Here is a 15621-nt window from a genome sequence, read left to right on the forward strand (position 1 = left end):
ACTTTACCTGCGCTAGACCCACATTTATCTTTACCCTACTCTAGCCGTCTAGACGTGTACTAAAACCATCAGAACCTGTAAAATGTGCCCTAAAGGTCTTTCTACAAAAAGGGTAAATAATTTTAGACTTTGCTAAATGTGTGTTATTTCCACTCAGAACCAAATAAGTACGAAAAAAGTATAATTCATTGAATGCCCATAAATTTTCATATTTACATACGTTTTTCAAATGAAAACTGCATGCCTAATTGGAAATCTTAACCAAAGACTTTTGGATATTTTGGAATTGAATATAACACTTACTGTGTTTTCAATTTAATATTGTTTAAATTTGTATAAATGTGCAAATATCTCACTTATAAATGCGAGTATATTGTGTATCCTTATAAGTACTTATCAAAAAATACCTGTATAATATATCCCAGCAACTCCGCAGTTCTAATACTCGTATTTGCCACCTCAAATTCAAAACACAGCACTTCACAACACACTACGTGTTACGCGATGTTTTCCGCTGGTCGCTCGCCGTCCGTTCACGAGCGTAGCGGTACACTGACTGAGAAGCGGTGCGCAGAGCAGGCTCCTATTTCACCACGGTGACAGGTGCGACAATTGTAAAACATCACTGTTGCTGACGTCACAGGCATCCATAGGCTACGGTTTCCGCTTACCGTCGGGCGGGCCGTATTCCTGTTTGCAACCATCATTGTATTATTTAAAAAAATATATAAGTATAAGTTTATGACAATTGTCACACACTGGTGAGCCAGACCCAGTGTGGATCGAGCCTTATCGCGTTCACTGCCAGCGCTGCGTTCGTAGCTGAATACGCCTCGCCTTTTCCGCTTTGTAGCGAAAAGCGAACGAGAACGCACCTACATAGGTAGTGATTCGCTAGGTAGGTTCTGCGTTCGGACTGCAACCGGGAGTGAATGTGGCTGTGTTTTAGAGACCGATTCAGATTTAAAAACTTGTTAAGGGGTTGATATTTTGAATTTTGATACGACCTTGACGATCGCTCACGCTGATTGGTGCATGCGAAATAAAAAGTGATAGTCGTGCGTAGGCAGTGGGGAGACACTCCTCCTATCGGGCAAACTCGGCTCCATTCGGCTCAGCATTGCTCCGAGCAATTATTAGGGTTGACAGTTGACACAACTTGACGTCCTTTTGCGAGCACGATCACAGATAATAAGATAATGACTTGAATTTTGACAACCCTAAATAGCCGAAAGGGATAGTGCAATACATTAAGGTAGCATAATTCGTCCCTGAATCGCTGTCAAACTTCGGTTTTGAAGGAATTTAAGAGTCCTTTCTGTACGGTAGTAGGTACTTCGTATTATTTATTCTGTGGTGTAGGATGAAACTGAAAACAAATTAGAGAATCACACTCGTTCCCATTAAGAAAGTGTTTGCCGTTTGCCTTTAATTGGGTGGATCTCAAGCAATCTTATGTTATAACTTGTTATTAACCTTTTAACTGCCGTAGACTGATATATAAGACATACAAAATCGGGCTCATTTCGCCGCTGTCCGATAAATAAGACAAACCTTCGTGTAACTTCGTACCCCCGGCGACACGAGCACGTTCGATGACGTATTCTATGGCGGTTAAAAGGTTAATAGTTAGCAGGCCTATTCGAACGACGCTAATATCAGAATTACATCTAACGGATATATAGCGGATATAACGGATATCTAAGGGATAAATTCTTAAAGATAAAGATAAAGATAAAAGATAGTTTATTCAAGTAGGCATAATTACAATGCGCTTATGAACGTCAAATAAAGCTAGGTAGACCGGCTCCAACCCTACACCTCTGCCCCGAGAAGATTTAAATCCCCCCTCAATTGGAGGAGGGTATCCCAATATGGGACCGGCAACAAACTCGGCGGGACACATCTTTTCAAAAATAATTACATCTTATAATTAACATGCATTACGAGAAAATAAGGGAAAAAATACAATTTAAATTACTATAGAATTCATGCAATTATACACATAAGGTGTAATAGAAATTTGATTTAGAAAATGAAAATATGTACATGGAATCATACAAAATCGTAGCTCTTTCAGAAAACATATCAAATTCTTACAAAAGGAAAAGAAAATAAAGTTATTAAAAGAAATGGGAAAACATATTATATAAATCTGATTGATTATTATTAATTACCAACATATAATATTTGATGTGCTTTCCTGCTTACCTGAGCTGTGTCACCTATAACTCTATACATAATACAATGTTTTTAATTGCTACTACTTTTTATTAGTTAGTTTCTGGTTTGGACCATGCATGTTTGTCTGTCAAGTAGTCCTCGACTCTGTAATAAGCTTTTAACATCAATGACTTTTTTAAGTAATTCTTAAGAGCTGGAAAGGGTAATCTTAAAGCATTCTCAGGTAACTTGTTATAAAAATGAATGCATTGCCCAACGAATGACTTTTGTACTTTACGGACACGAAACTTTCTGATAGCAAGCTTATTTCTATTTCTAGTGTTAAAGTTATGGACATCAGAATTCTTAGTGAAGGAGTCTAGATTCTTAATAACATAAATAATACTATCATATATGTATTGGGAAGCTACAGTTAAAATATTAATTTCTTTGAAAAGTTCTCTTAATGATTCACGCGCTCTTAAGTTATATATAGAACGAATGGCTCTCTTTTGTAAGACAAATATAGTCTGTATGTCAGCTGCTTTGCCCCAAACCAGAATACCATATGACATTACACTATGAAAATAACTATAATAAACAAGGCGAGCTGATTCAACATTAGTCAGTTGTCTAATTCTCCTCACGGCGTAAGCGGCCGAACTTAATTTGTTAGCTAGTGTTCCGATATGAGGACTCCATTGTAGATTTTTGTCCAATGTTAAACCAAGAAACAGAGCTTTATCTACCATCTCTAAGCATTCATTATTCAAAAGTATTTTAGTATCGACTGGTTTAACATTCGGCAAAGAAAATCTAATACATTTGGTTTTCTTAGCATTAAGAAGCAAATTGTTCATAGTAAACCAGTTAAGTACATTAACGAGTGTGCTGTTAATTACACTATAATCGGTAGATTTCCGATCAACCTTAAAAAGTAATGATGTGTCATCAGCAAAAAGAACTATTTCACAAAGATTTTCTACTATACATGGCAAATCATTTATATAAACCAAAAACAGGAATGGACCCAAAATAGAACCTTGCGGCACTCCTAATTGGACTACAGCTCCGCTAGACTGGGTTTTGTTTACAACAACTGTTTGTGTTCTATTGCTAAGGTAAGAAGACATAAAGTTTAGGGCATTTTCTGACAGACCATAGTGTTCTAATTTCAAAATGAGCGTTCCATGATCCACACAATCAAATGCTTTAGAAAGATCACAAAATATGCCAATTGCATCACAAGAATTTTCCCAAATATTATAAATATGTTTAATGAGTACCGAAGCAGCATCGGTCGTGGAACGGCCCTTTGTGAAACCAAACTGATTGCTTGTAAGTAAAGTATGTCTGTTGAAGTGACCCAGTAGATCATTTAACATTAATTTTTCAAAAACTTTACTTAGTACAGGAAGTATTGATATTGGTCGGAAATTAGCCATATTACTCGAGTCACCAGATTTAAAAAGAGGAATGACTTTACTATATTTCATAAGATCTGGAAAGACGCCTTGTGAAATTGAAATATTATAAATTACGGCTAAGTAAGGCGCTATTACGTCTATGACATGACTAATGACTCGAACTGATGTTCCCCATAAATCTTCCGTTTTCTTTAAATTGAGTGACTTGAATGTTTTAACAATATTTGCTGAATCTACTTGACTAAACTCAAAGTTAATATTACATTTCTTAACATTAGCGCAAAGTAAGGAATGAGCTCGAGACGAAGATGAATGTAGACATTTCGTGGTATTAATAGCTATTTTAGAAAAATAATCTTCGAATGCCGAGGCAACATCGTTGTTTGACATGGTAAGTTGTTTATCCGAGACAATGTTGACTTGACAATCGCGTGATTTACATTTACCAGCTTCCCTATTTATAATATTCCATGTTGTCTTCACTTTGTTGTCCGACACTTTCAGTTTAGAACTTGTATAGTTTGTCTTGGCTGTTACACACACTCTCTTGAAGATTTTTGAGTAGTTCCTTACATAGTCCAGGAAATCAGAATTTTTGTTCAGCTCTCTCTCACCATAAAGTTCATAAAGCCTTTTTCTACTTTTATAAATGCCTGCAGTAGCCCATTCACTAAACTTTGTTCTAGTTTTTGTTTTTCGCCTTTGTACTGCCTATCCTATGCCATAAATGTATGTTCTGTGTACAATTTGTACAATAAAGAGTATATACATGACATATAGTAGCGATCTACCACTCTGCTCCATACGCAATGTATTGACCTGTAGACTGGTTCTGAGGCAAACCTTAACTAAGCATAATAAAATTAATAGCCCTTACACAACTAAAGTCAAAACGTCCTATCAATCTTATGAAACATTTGAAAAATAACCATAACGCATTGCATTAAGGTTAAATATCAAATGTATTTCACTGCTCATAGGATTTAAATACCCAAAAATGTTAACCCAATCTTTAATTCAATAAATATACTTTATGGCTGTAACATAATTATAGTTCGTTTTTTGCATTAGAAAGAACTTGAAAGAAGGTAAGCGATTTTGACATGTCTTTTAATTAAAAAACACTTTAAAAAAATCAATAACTATTTATTACTTATGAAAGCAGAAGACTATAAAAGATCGTATTAGATTCATAATTGTTACATATTTAACGTAACTTATTTTTAAAATGAGTTTTTCAATTAAAAGACACATCAAGATTGTTTACCTTATTTCTAATGCTAAAAAAAACGAAGTATAATAAATTTTTAAATTATTTATTAAACGTTTAGCAATCGAACCTTTTCGGCGGTTCATTTTTTATACACGGGGCGTCAGTATCGGTTTGTACAGGGTGTTTTATGTCTGTGGATTTGATTACTTTGAGAAGAAAAAAGGTCGAAGGATACAGGATATACTTGTTTCGCTGTACCTTTTCTGATATAATGTTATATAAGTAGATAAACGATTTTATGTATAATCATAAAACTCGGTTTTAAACTGACTTCAAAATATATAGATTTATAAAACCCATGTGGTTATATTTTTATTTATTGGTGGATTTTAGGGTTCCGGAGCCCTAATTGCAAAAAACGGAAGGCTTATAGTTTCGTTATAGCCATCCGTCTGTCTGTAAGCATGTCACACAATTTTTCTCAAAAACTATAAGGTATAAATATTTCAAAATACACATAACGTAAGTAAGGCGTATCTTATGAGCCGCTAGTTACTTTTGAGTTTAAAATACAATACTAATATAATATTAATATATTTGTAATAGCACTTTTTATGTGTACTGAATATGATTTTTGTTAGTATTAGTTACGTATTGTGTAAATGCCCGGAAAAATAACATTTTAGTTAAGTATATAAGATATAAGTTATTATAATGACTTAATGTGCTGTACATAGCTTAAATGTATTAAACAATAAAATTTCAATTACAATACTTGTTAATTTTAAAAGTAAAAAAATAACTAAAAATCAACGTACGCGTGGCGATATTATAAGTTATTATAGAACTTTATTCTGTTTTGACTTTAAATTATTATTGCAGCTCTTTTCATATCGTCAGTTTAATGGGTATTCGAAACATAACGATGTGACGATGGTTGTGTCTATGAAATAAATAAATAAAATATATATAATGTGAAAAATTGCAAATCCAAAGTATCTTGTCAACATTGCCAGAAACTGTCGCTACTAAGTACTACATTTCTAAAACTAACCAACTGAGAAGAGCCGCTGACACCAGGCCCCTATTTCACCACGGCGACAGGTGCGACAATTGTAAAACATCACTGTTGCTGGCGTCACAGGCATTCATGAGCTACGATTACCGCTTACCATTGGGCGGGCCGTATTCCTGTTTGCCACCATCATTGTTTCATCATTCATGTTTATTTGGGGTCGCCGTCATCGAAAACGATGAGGAGGACTATATATGTATTATTTAAAAAAACTTTATTACATCGGCAAAAAACAGGTATTTCTCTTTCGAAGTTTATGATGATGATGATGACAATTGTCACACGATTTAATAGAACTTTCGGTAATTCTTGACAGAAAATGAGTTCTGTGTCGGAATTTCGTGACAATTGTCGTGTTTTTTGTGACAATTGTCATTAGCTTCGCAAAATAAGTACTTATTTATTGGCGATATAATGTAGTTTTTTTAAATGAATATGTTGGTGGCAAACAAGCACACCGCCCGTCCGATGGTAAGCGGTTACCGTAGCCTATGGAGGCCTGTGACGTCAGCAGCAGTGATGTCGACAATTGTCGCACCTGTCACTTTGGTGAAATAGGAGCCAGCACATTTTCTTATCGGAGAAAATATTAAAATAGTAATTTTAGATAGTAAGGGCACTATATAAAATTACTATTTTAATATTTTACTCGGACGAACTTAGCGTTCTCTACGGTAGACATTTTGGCTAGCCTTATTTTCAATGAATCCCAATATTGATAACGGGGTTATATACTTATTATCCTTTATTCATATTGTTATTCATTTGATTTCTTAGATTAGGTTATTTATAATATGAATATAAAAGTAACATATAAAAACACTTACAAAACAATAAAAAATACGACTACTTATTATTATTATATTTTTTCATAAGACACAGTACATAGGTGTTACATTGAAATAGGACTGCCAAACTGCGAAACAGTTTGATGGCAGTTAGTAAAGCTCTTGATTTACATTTTTGTGTCAGTTAAATATTTATAAACATGCTGTATTATTTTAACTTAATAACTAAGCATGCAAATTTAAATCTAAATATTTTATTAGGCCTTCAGGGCCAGCAAAGACGGATCCACTTTTATATGTTTCCATAATAAGTTGACCCCTCTCTACTGCTCCTGTGGGCAAATATCTATTAAATATTTTTTAACACATTTTTTAAAGGTATGTGGGCTTATATCCAGGCATCGGAGTTTTTGTCGCATGGTAAGACTAATAGCAAGCTATGGAGTCGACATTTGCCATAAATGTAAACTCTTATTCATACTCATACTCATGATTAATTTTATTTAATATGAGAACAGATTACTAAATAGTTACTACGTATATCAGTTTAATTTATTAAACCTCATTTGTTGCAATAAATGTATGTTACAATTGGGTGAGTTGTACTTCACAACTCAAGCACACTATAGCAGATTTTTCATAGTCATATTGTAAATCGTTGTATGGCTCTATCCATGCCAAAATTGCAGCTATTTCTGGGTTAGGCATAATAATTAATTATGGAATATTCCTCAACGTATTTACCACATACAGATATAAATAACTACTACGTTTGCAATCACCAGTGATTGACACATGACAAATACTAATCAATTTTATCAGCGGTCAGTACCTACATGACATTAGGTCTTTCGCAGCGATGTAGTTTGTATAGTTGTATGTTAAAATAGTTGAAGTTATGAATTCATAATGTAATAGAAAAATATTTTTTTATATAATTCGACTAAGATAATATACACGACCGACCGCTCTAAAGGCATTTTAAGATAAATTAAATAAATGAGTATGAGTATGAATAAGAGTTTACATTTATGGCAAATGTCGACTCCATAGCTTGCTATTAGTCTTACCATGCGACAAAAACTCCGATGCCTGCTTATATCTTTAGCAAATAGTTTTTCTGGAAGTGTATTAAATATTTTAGGTGCCAAATATTGAAACGTCCGCTCTCCGTAGTAATTAATGGGAGTAAAATTAATTATACACAACTAACACATCTTCCAAACATTGTATAGCATTATTTATTTCTGCAATCAACATCTATTGTTAGAAAAGCAATCACGGGAGCATCTGGCGGCTTAGCGCAATCCGGGTTCCGTTGTAGGAGGAAACATTAGTTACTAATTAGGGGGTATTCTGGCTACAGTTTCCTCTTTTAGCCAGGTCAAGATAAGGCTAATAATTATGATATTGAACATTATTGTGAAATACATAGTATAAATCAAAGTCGCTTCCCGCTGTGTGTCTCTATGTATGCTTAGATCTTTAAAAATACGCAACGAATTTTGATGCGGTTTTTTTTATTAGATAGAGTGGTTTAAGAGGAAGGTTTATGTATAATTAGTTAACTCGTGCGAAGCCGGCGCGGGTCGCTAGTTGTGAAATAAATAAAAATCTAGCTAGCGAAACAAAAAATTAAAAAAGTCCGACGTAGGAGCTATGGTAAATATACATTAAATTGTGTAAAAGTTAAAACATTTTCAACACACCCTCGTAACGGCACTTAGTACTTCGGAAACTGATTAGAAAGTTGCATTTTATCCACATGTGACGCAAATGTTGCAAATGTTGTTTCCTCATGTTGCCTAATATAATTTGGGTGTGGGTTGATTTTGAGTGATACATATTTCATAACGTTCATTTGAATTTAGTTTGTAATGTTTTACAGTTGGTGTTTTCCTCGCGTTGGTATGAAAAAGGCGACTACGTTTGTATGGAGAAGCGGTCGTACAGTCGCCATCAGATATATCGGAGCGGACAAGGTGTTCACAAATATCTGAACACACACTCTAACGCCTTGACAATAGAGGCGTGTTTAGATATTTGTGAGCACCATGGCCGCTCCGATATATTTGATGGCGACTGTACACTATCATCTTAAAACTACAAAGAGTTCATTAAACAACAGTAATAAGTCTCCGTAGTCGAGTAAAAGCCTATTATGTCCCAAAATATTTATCTTTCGAATAAATCGTCTCTTTGAACAGACAGTTAATTTAAAAAGCGGCCAAGTGCGAGTCGGACTCGCCCATGAAGGGTTCCGTATTTAAGCGATTTAAGACGTATAAAAAAAACTACTTACTAGATCTCGTTCAAACCAATTTTCGGTGGAAGTTTACATGGTATAATGTACATCATATATTTTTTTTAGTTTTATCATTCTCTTATTTTAGAAGTTACAGGGGGGGGGACACACATTTTACCACTTTGGAAGTGTCTCTCGCGCAAACTATTCAGTTTAGAAAAAAATGATATTAGAAACCTCAATATCATTTTTGAAGACCTATCCATAGATACCCCACACGTATGGGTTTGATGAAAAAAAAATTTTTGAGTTTCAGTTCGAAGTATGGGGAACCCCAAAAATTTATTGTTTTATTTTCTATTTTTGTGTGAAAATCTTAATTCGGTTCACAGAATACATCTACTTACCAAGTTTCAACAGTATAGTTCTTATAGTTTCGGAGAAAAGTGGCTGTGACATACGGACGGACAGACAGACGGACAGACGGACAGACAGACAGACATGACGAATCTATAAGGGTTCCGTTTTTTGCCATTTGGCTACGGAACCCTAAAAAGCCATAAGTATAAATATGAAGCAATAATAGCGTTCATAATAATACACTGTTCTGTTCTTTTAGCAACGGGTAAAAGTACAAATAATAAGCTTAAAATACTATTCTCGTTCGCGCCTTTGTGTCTGCCAAAATATTATTTTTAGGCTCAGATAAATTCGAATTTTTAAAATATGATCTTTTATATTGTGATTTGATACAGAATAGAAAGACTAAAATATAATCTAATATAATCGAATTATTTTATACCCGAAATGTAGGATTTATTTGTGTGTTTAGGTAACGATTTCGTATTATTAGATTGCCCAATTAAAAATGATATAATTAGCAAATAACGAAAAAATACCGTTTTCATTCCCATACAAAAAATACCGGTATCCGATCCCTGAGCCCGTACCATGAGTCACTGACAGTGTCAAAACTGACATATACGCGATCGAGAACGTAATTTACTTTCTATACATCTCGCTCGCGCTAATATGCGAGTACGAGCGAGATGCATAGAAAGTAAATTACGTCCTCGATGGCGTTTATGTCAGTGCCAAACTGGTGGTAGCCGTACAGGTGTTCAAGTATTGCCGTTAACACGCCATTTCCATGTCGCGGAACTTAATTCAACTTAATCTAAGTTTCAGTATCGTGTTGCTGTGCTGTTCGGAATTCCGGTTGAATGTGCAGTGTCTCTTATGTTATATATCGGTTGTTTTGTTCTGAAACTGGTGAAACTGTTCTATTATAGTAGTTTATGTGACTGGTACATAATGAAAAGCATTAATTATTTTTATTTTTTGAGATTGAATTTACGAGGGTGGAACTCACTTCGCTAGTATCATAAAAGAATCATACGCGTCGATCGAATAAATCGTCATTTCGGTGATGTAATAGAGGTCAAATTGCTTTATTCATGTAATTAAAGCATCAGTTATCAATACTTTAAGGTAAACTGATATATTATTATAGTATTAACTCCTTAATATTTTATTATTATCGTTCCTGAATATATTATAGGGAGATTATGATATGGATGTAGATAAATGGCGATTCGAACTTAATACTTGATAGGGACAAAAAAAAATTATATAGGAGGCAAACGAGCAGACGTATCACCTGATGGTAAGCGATTACCGCCGCCCATGGACACCCGCAACACCAGAAGGGTTGTTAGTGCGTTTATTAACATTTCCGGTTAATTCGAGATTAGTATGAATTAATACCATACTGTAACACACATTAGCTATGCGGCCAAATGACACAACTTCACCGCTTAAGCACTAGATGGCGCTCTAAGACACGAATTAAGGTTAAGCACCGGAGAGACATTACGAGAGCCGTCTGCATAATAAAATATACCTGTAGGGCTAAGATAGTCGGTTTTTTATCATTTGTCATCATGCCTGTCACTTTCTAACAAGTATATAAATGCGAAAGTAACGCATGACATGACATGTGATAAAAATGCGACCATGATAGCGCTGCTGACGTCTTAAAAACTTGATTTTTTTATTTATCACTCAAAAAATCGAGCAATCTGATACAGCGGTAATGTGCTGTATTTCTTTTCACCGGCGGTGTCAAAAAACGAATCCACAAACATCTCGATCACCAACGCTATCGCTAACAACGCGTAACAATCGCTAACGTTCAGTCAAATACGATAATCTTAATAACCTCTTCCACGCCGTGTCAAACACAAAAGCTGTCACTCAGACGCCACATCATTGAAGTGTCAAAACTGAAGTTGAACTTTATGTATATGCACGTAGGTCGATGTTGCTCTGTGGTCTGTGACCGATTAATCGGTCTTTGGCGTTGAACCTACGGTGCGGATATACGTATCGGTCATTGGCGTCTTTGTAACCTTTTGAGGTTAAAGAGCGATACAGCATAAACAAATAATATATGTACCTATGCATAAACTCTTTATTGTATAAACACAAAAACACAAATATGGCACGGAATATACATAATTATAAATTTTAAAAGTGAAAAAAGATACTGTCTTGGGTGAGAATTGAACTCACGGCCTCTGGGACTTTTAAAATTTATTCTAAGCTTAATAGCATCGGTCGCAGACGTTTCTGCTTGTTAAAAATTAAATTGGCACGGAATATGTCCAAAAGGCACAGTAAAATAGCTTCACTGCGGTCGGCCGCACCATCCAGATTTTATAATTCCAAGATGAAGATATTTAAATGCACGGACATTATGAAATTTAAATAAAGCTGTTTCATATCAAACTTTCAAGCGAGTCCTAGGAAAGGCTCGGTAAGTTTTGAGAGAATAATCCTTCGTGTCATACTCGCTAATGTTTTCAGGCCTCGCGACACCTCGGCCGCTACAAACTTTGTAGGCCGGAGGCGTAGAACGTGTTCGGTTTTTTAAATTGCTATGATTCTAATATTGACACGGGACAATAGTTTTGAGACAATATTGTACATTTATTTGAGACAATATTGTACATTTATTTGTTTATTTATTAACTACTACGATATCCAACTGGTATCTTTATTTCCTGAAAATAATATCGCTAATAATATACCTATGCATAGAAAAATTGTTTAAACGAAAAATATATGCACCAACAAACAGCTCTTCTTGTATAGGTATTTATAGCCATTCTTGTATACGTATTTATAGACTAATTGCAAATTCAAGTTCAGTGGCCACAAATGGCTGTTAGGAAACAGCCAAAACTTAATTAAAATCGATTTATTGTAAAATTAGCGTCACCAGGGACAAGTTCATATTTAAGACTGTCTACCCAGTACCCACTACCCACTACAGACACAAACTTGAGTTGTTTTCTTTGTACCAACAGCAACACGTTTCACTTTGTTTCCCATAAACATAATGTATTATTCATCATATTATCATTAGTCATAAAACTGAAACCGTTAACTTTTCAGAATTTTCGTAAGGTTAGGTTAGGTTTGTTTTATGGCAATCCTGAAAAGTGACGCATTTCTGAACCAAATCAATTATGACTAACGAAAATGCGGGCAAACAATACATTATGACTTAAAACTTTTTGGGAAACAATAGAGACCCACAGCAACTCACTCTTAAGGGCTCATTTAGACGGCGCGAGAACTCGCATGCGATTTTAATTACATTGCGGACCATTGAGGTTACAACAATTCAGCCAACCGATCAAATAACGTAATGTAATGAAACTCGCATACGAGTTCTCGCACTGTCTAAATGAGCCCTAACTGTCCATCGGTGGACCTTATGCCTTTTGTAATAAGGTTTACAAACTGTCAGTACGCGATGGTACAGTCAGCTTCAAATAAGATAGTGACGGCTAAAAGTAATCAATTATCTATTGGCAGGGGAGCCCAAGAGGGGATTCTTGTAGTTTCGTCGAGCGCGTCATATTAAAGGGGCCCACTGATTAACAGTCCACCGGACGGAATCGGCTAGTCAGTTGTTCGGAACTGTCAAAATGTTGTTCTAACTGACAGGCCAATACCGTCCGGCGGACTGTTAATCAGTGGGTCTATTGCTGTCCGTGGAGTATAAATTAACCACTTTTTGCCGTCTAGGTTGGTACGTTGGTTGGTGGGCAGTTAAAAGAATCGCCAAGTTAATTGTGAATTTGGTTAGTTTGGTCCATTTTGATGATTAATTGTGCTAATACTTAATCTAAATAATTATTTGTAAGAATTTTCTTAATCTGACGGACAATTAGTTTCGTATAAATCGACGTCACGCGGGTGGTCATTTTCAGTAACGTTTCAATAGGGAGGTATTACTACAATGTTCTGCCGCCAGAGTGCAGCACTAGCAAAAACCGTAAACCATAGAGTAACATATGCCGTAAACAGTTTTTGACATGTTTTCACATATTATTTGTTACGAATAATTATGACATTGACGGATCAAGGCGGTTTGTTTGCTGTCTGTGCTAGTGGCGCCCACTACGCAAAGTTTTGCATTATATTCCTTATAAGACTCGACTGGCGACTTGTCAGTCCTTATGTGTATCTGTCTCTGTCGCCGATGAAGTTTAAACAATTTCCGACATCGGCCAATTAGGTATTCAATCGATCGGATTCAATTCCGGCAAACTTGCGGATTTCCATGTTTCAATCCTAACAATCAAAAGAACTCTATTAAATAAAGATTATTAAATAAATGTCAAGGTGACCGACGCTATCTTCAATACAGTTGCATAACAACGATTTTGACAGCACATACTGTGCTATTATTTATACATCATAATATAATAGAAGTTTGACGTTTAATATAAAACTTGCACAGTCTAGAGTATCAAAATTACTGATGCAGACTTATCGTGGTCTAATTCTATGAATATAGGTACATAAATATGAATATGAATATAGGTATTTATCTTGTTACTAACATACTATGGTACTTGTCCTGAAATAAATTCATTCATTCATTCATAAAACCTACCCTAACCTAGCCAGATTAAACCCCATCCAAACAAAGCCTATTGATATACACCGGCACAGTTCAGGCACTCGTTAGCGGGACACGCTGTATATACACCGTGAAACATGCACACGCTGTATATACACCGTAAACAAACGCTAATTGGGAAGCTTCGGCCCGGTGCACTGTATCATAGCGCATATTTAATATTTACTTGTTATAGGGTTCCATAGGTACCTCAAAAGGAAACAACGGAACCCTTATAGGATCACTTTGTTGTCCGTCCGTCCGTCCGTCCGTCAGTCTGTCAAGACCCTTTGGGCTCGATTCGGATTTTGTAATAGACAACTATTAGATATCGTTTAGAGATCGCCAAGATACGATAACGATATGTTTAAGATGTAATCTGTCAAATTTGACTTTTCTCGATTCTGGAGATACTCTTGAACGATTTCCACAAAATATTACTTAGAAATCTAATTCACACCTAATGGATATCTACCACGATCTATCGTAAAAGTGACATTGGTTGCCCGAATTGCGCTGCAAAAGAGAACTAGTTGAAATCTAAACTACAACGTATCTAGAATGGATCTAGTACGTGTCGTCTCTTGTGAATATCTTGAAGTTCGAATACGGCAGTGTATCTCGGGACCGCGTGGATGTATCGAGTATAAATTAAAACCATATACTCAGGCCTATAGTCCCTACTGTCCCTAGAAGCTGTGAAAAAATCAAACTTCCGAGTTAAAAAAACGTAAAAAAAGATACGGCCGTTTATGCCGCAAAAAACTTTTTCGACGCAACGCTTTTTATCTTATTTGTAGATAGGCTTTTTATTATTATTTTGTCATTTTAATGTCATTAACCTTAAGTAATTTTAAAATTGGTTGTACTAACAATAGGTTCCATACCTATTGTTAGTACAACCAATTTTAAAATTACTCTCTGGATTTGAATTAAATAAATAATTGAATTGAAAAAACGTAAATTCGACACTGTCAAGGGTATCAAAATTGATAGGGTACTTCCCGTTGACCTAAAACTATAAAACTTGGCAAGTAATATGGGCTTACACTACAAACAGGGAAAAATCTGAAAACTATAAATTTGTCAAAAACAAAAAAAAACTTAGTTAAATTTGTACAGAACTTTCGATGGGCGAGTCCGACTCGCACCTAGCCGGTTTAGGGTTCCGTAGCCAAATGGCAAAAAACCGAACCCTTATGGATTCGTCATGTCTGTCTGTCTGTCTAAATTTGTTTTTTTCATCAAACCCATACGTGTGGTGTATCTATCCTATCCATAGGTCTTCAAAAATGATATTGAGGTTTCTAATATCTTTTTTTTCTAAACTGAATAGTTTGCGCGAGAGACACTTCCAAAGTGGTAAAATGTGTCCCCCCCTGTAACTTCTAAAATAAGAGAATGATAAAACTAAAAAAAATATCATGTAGGTACATTACCATACAAACTTCCACCGAAAATAGTAGTAAGTAGTTTTTTTTTAATACGTCATAAATCCCCTAAATACGGAACCCTTCATGGGCGAGTCCGACTCGCACTTGGCCGCTTTTTTTTTACTACTTACATTATGATACAATAGTGTCGAGACGATATTGTGCGCACAAACTGAAATATATAATCGTAACTGTCTATTATAATAAATCTTATACATCTCTGTTATAGCTCTATTAGGGCGCAGGTGTGCGCGTCACGGGCCGACTGAAATAGAACGTATATTATATTATACTTGGCA

At 35.3% G+C, this 15621-nt stretch overlaps 1 protein-coding gene across 1 annotated transcript in view; it reads right to left on the reverse strand.

The window, feature by feature from the left end:
- LOC134657953 (KH domain-containing, RNA-binding, signal transduction-associated protein 2-like) overlaps window positions 1-431 on the reverse strand; it is a 292941-nt gene extending 292510 nt beyond the window's left edge. The window contains exon 1 of the mRNA XM_063513554.1: window positions 408-431. The gene's annotated coding sequence lies outside the window, so the exon portion shown is untranslated. The remainder of the gene's footprint in view (window positions 1-407) is intronic.
- Window positions 432-15621: the final 15190 nt, after the last annotated feature.

Source organism: Cydia amplana, chromosome 21, assembly GCF_948474715.1.
Source record: "Cydia amplana chromosome 21, ilCydAmpl1.1, whole genome shotgun sequence".
NCBI lineage: Eukaryota > Metazoa > Arthropoda > Insecta > Lepidoptera > Tortricidae > Cydia > Cydia amplana.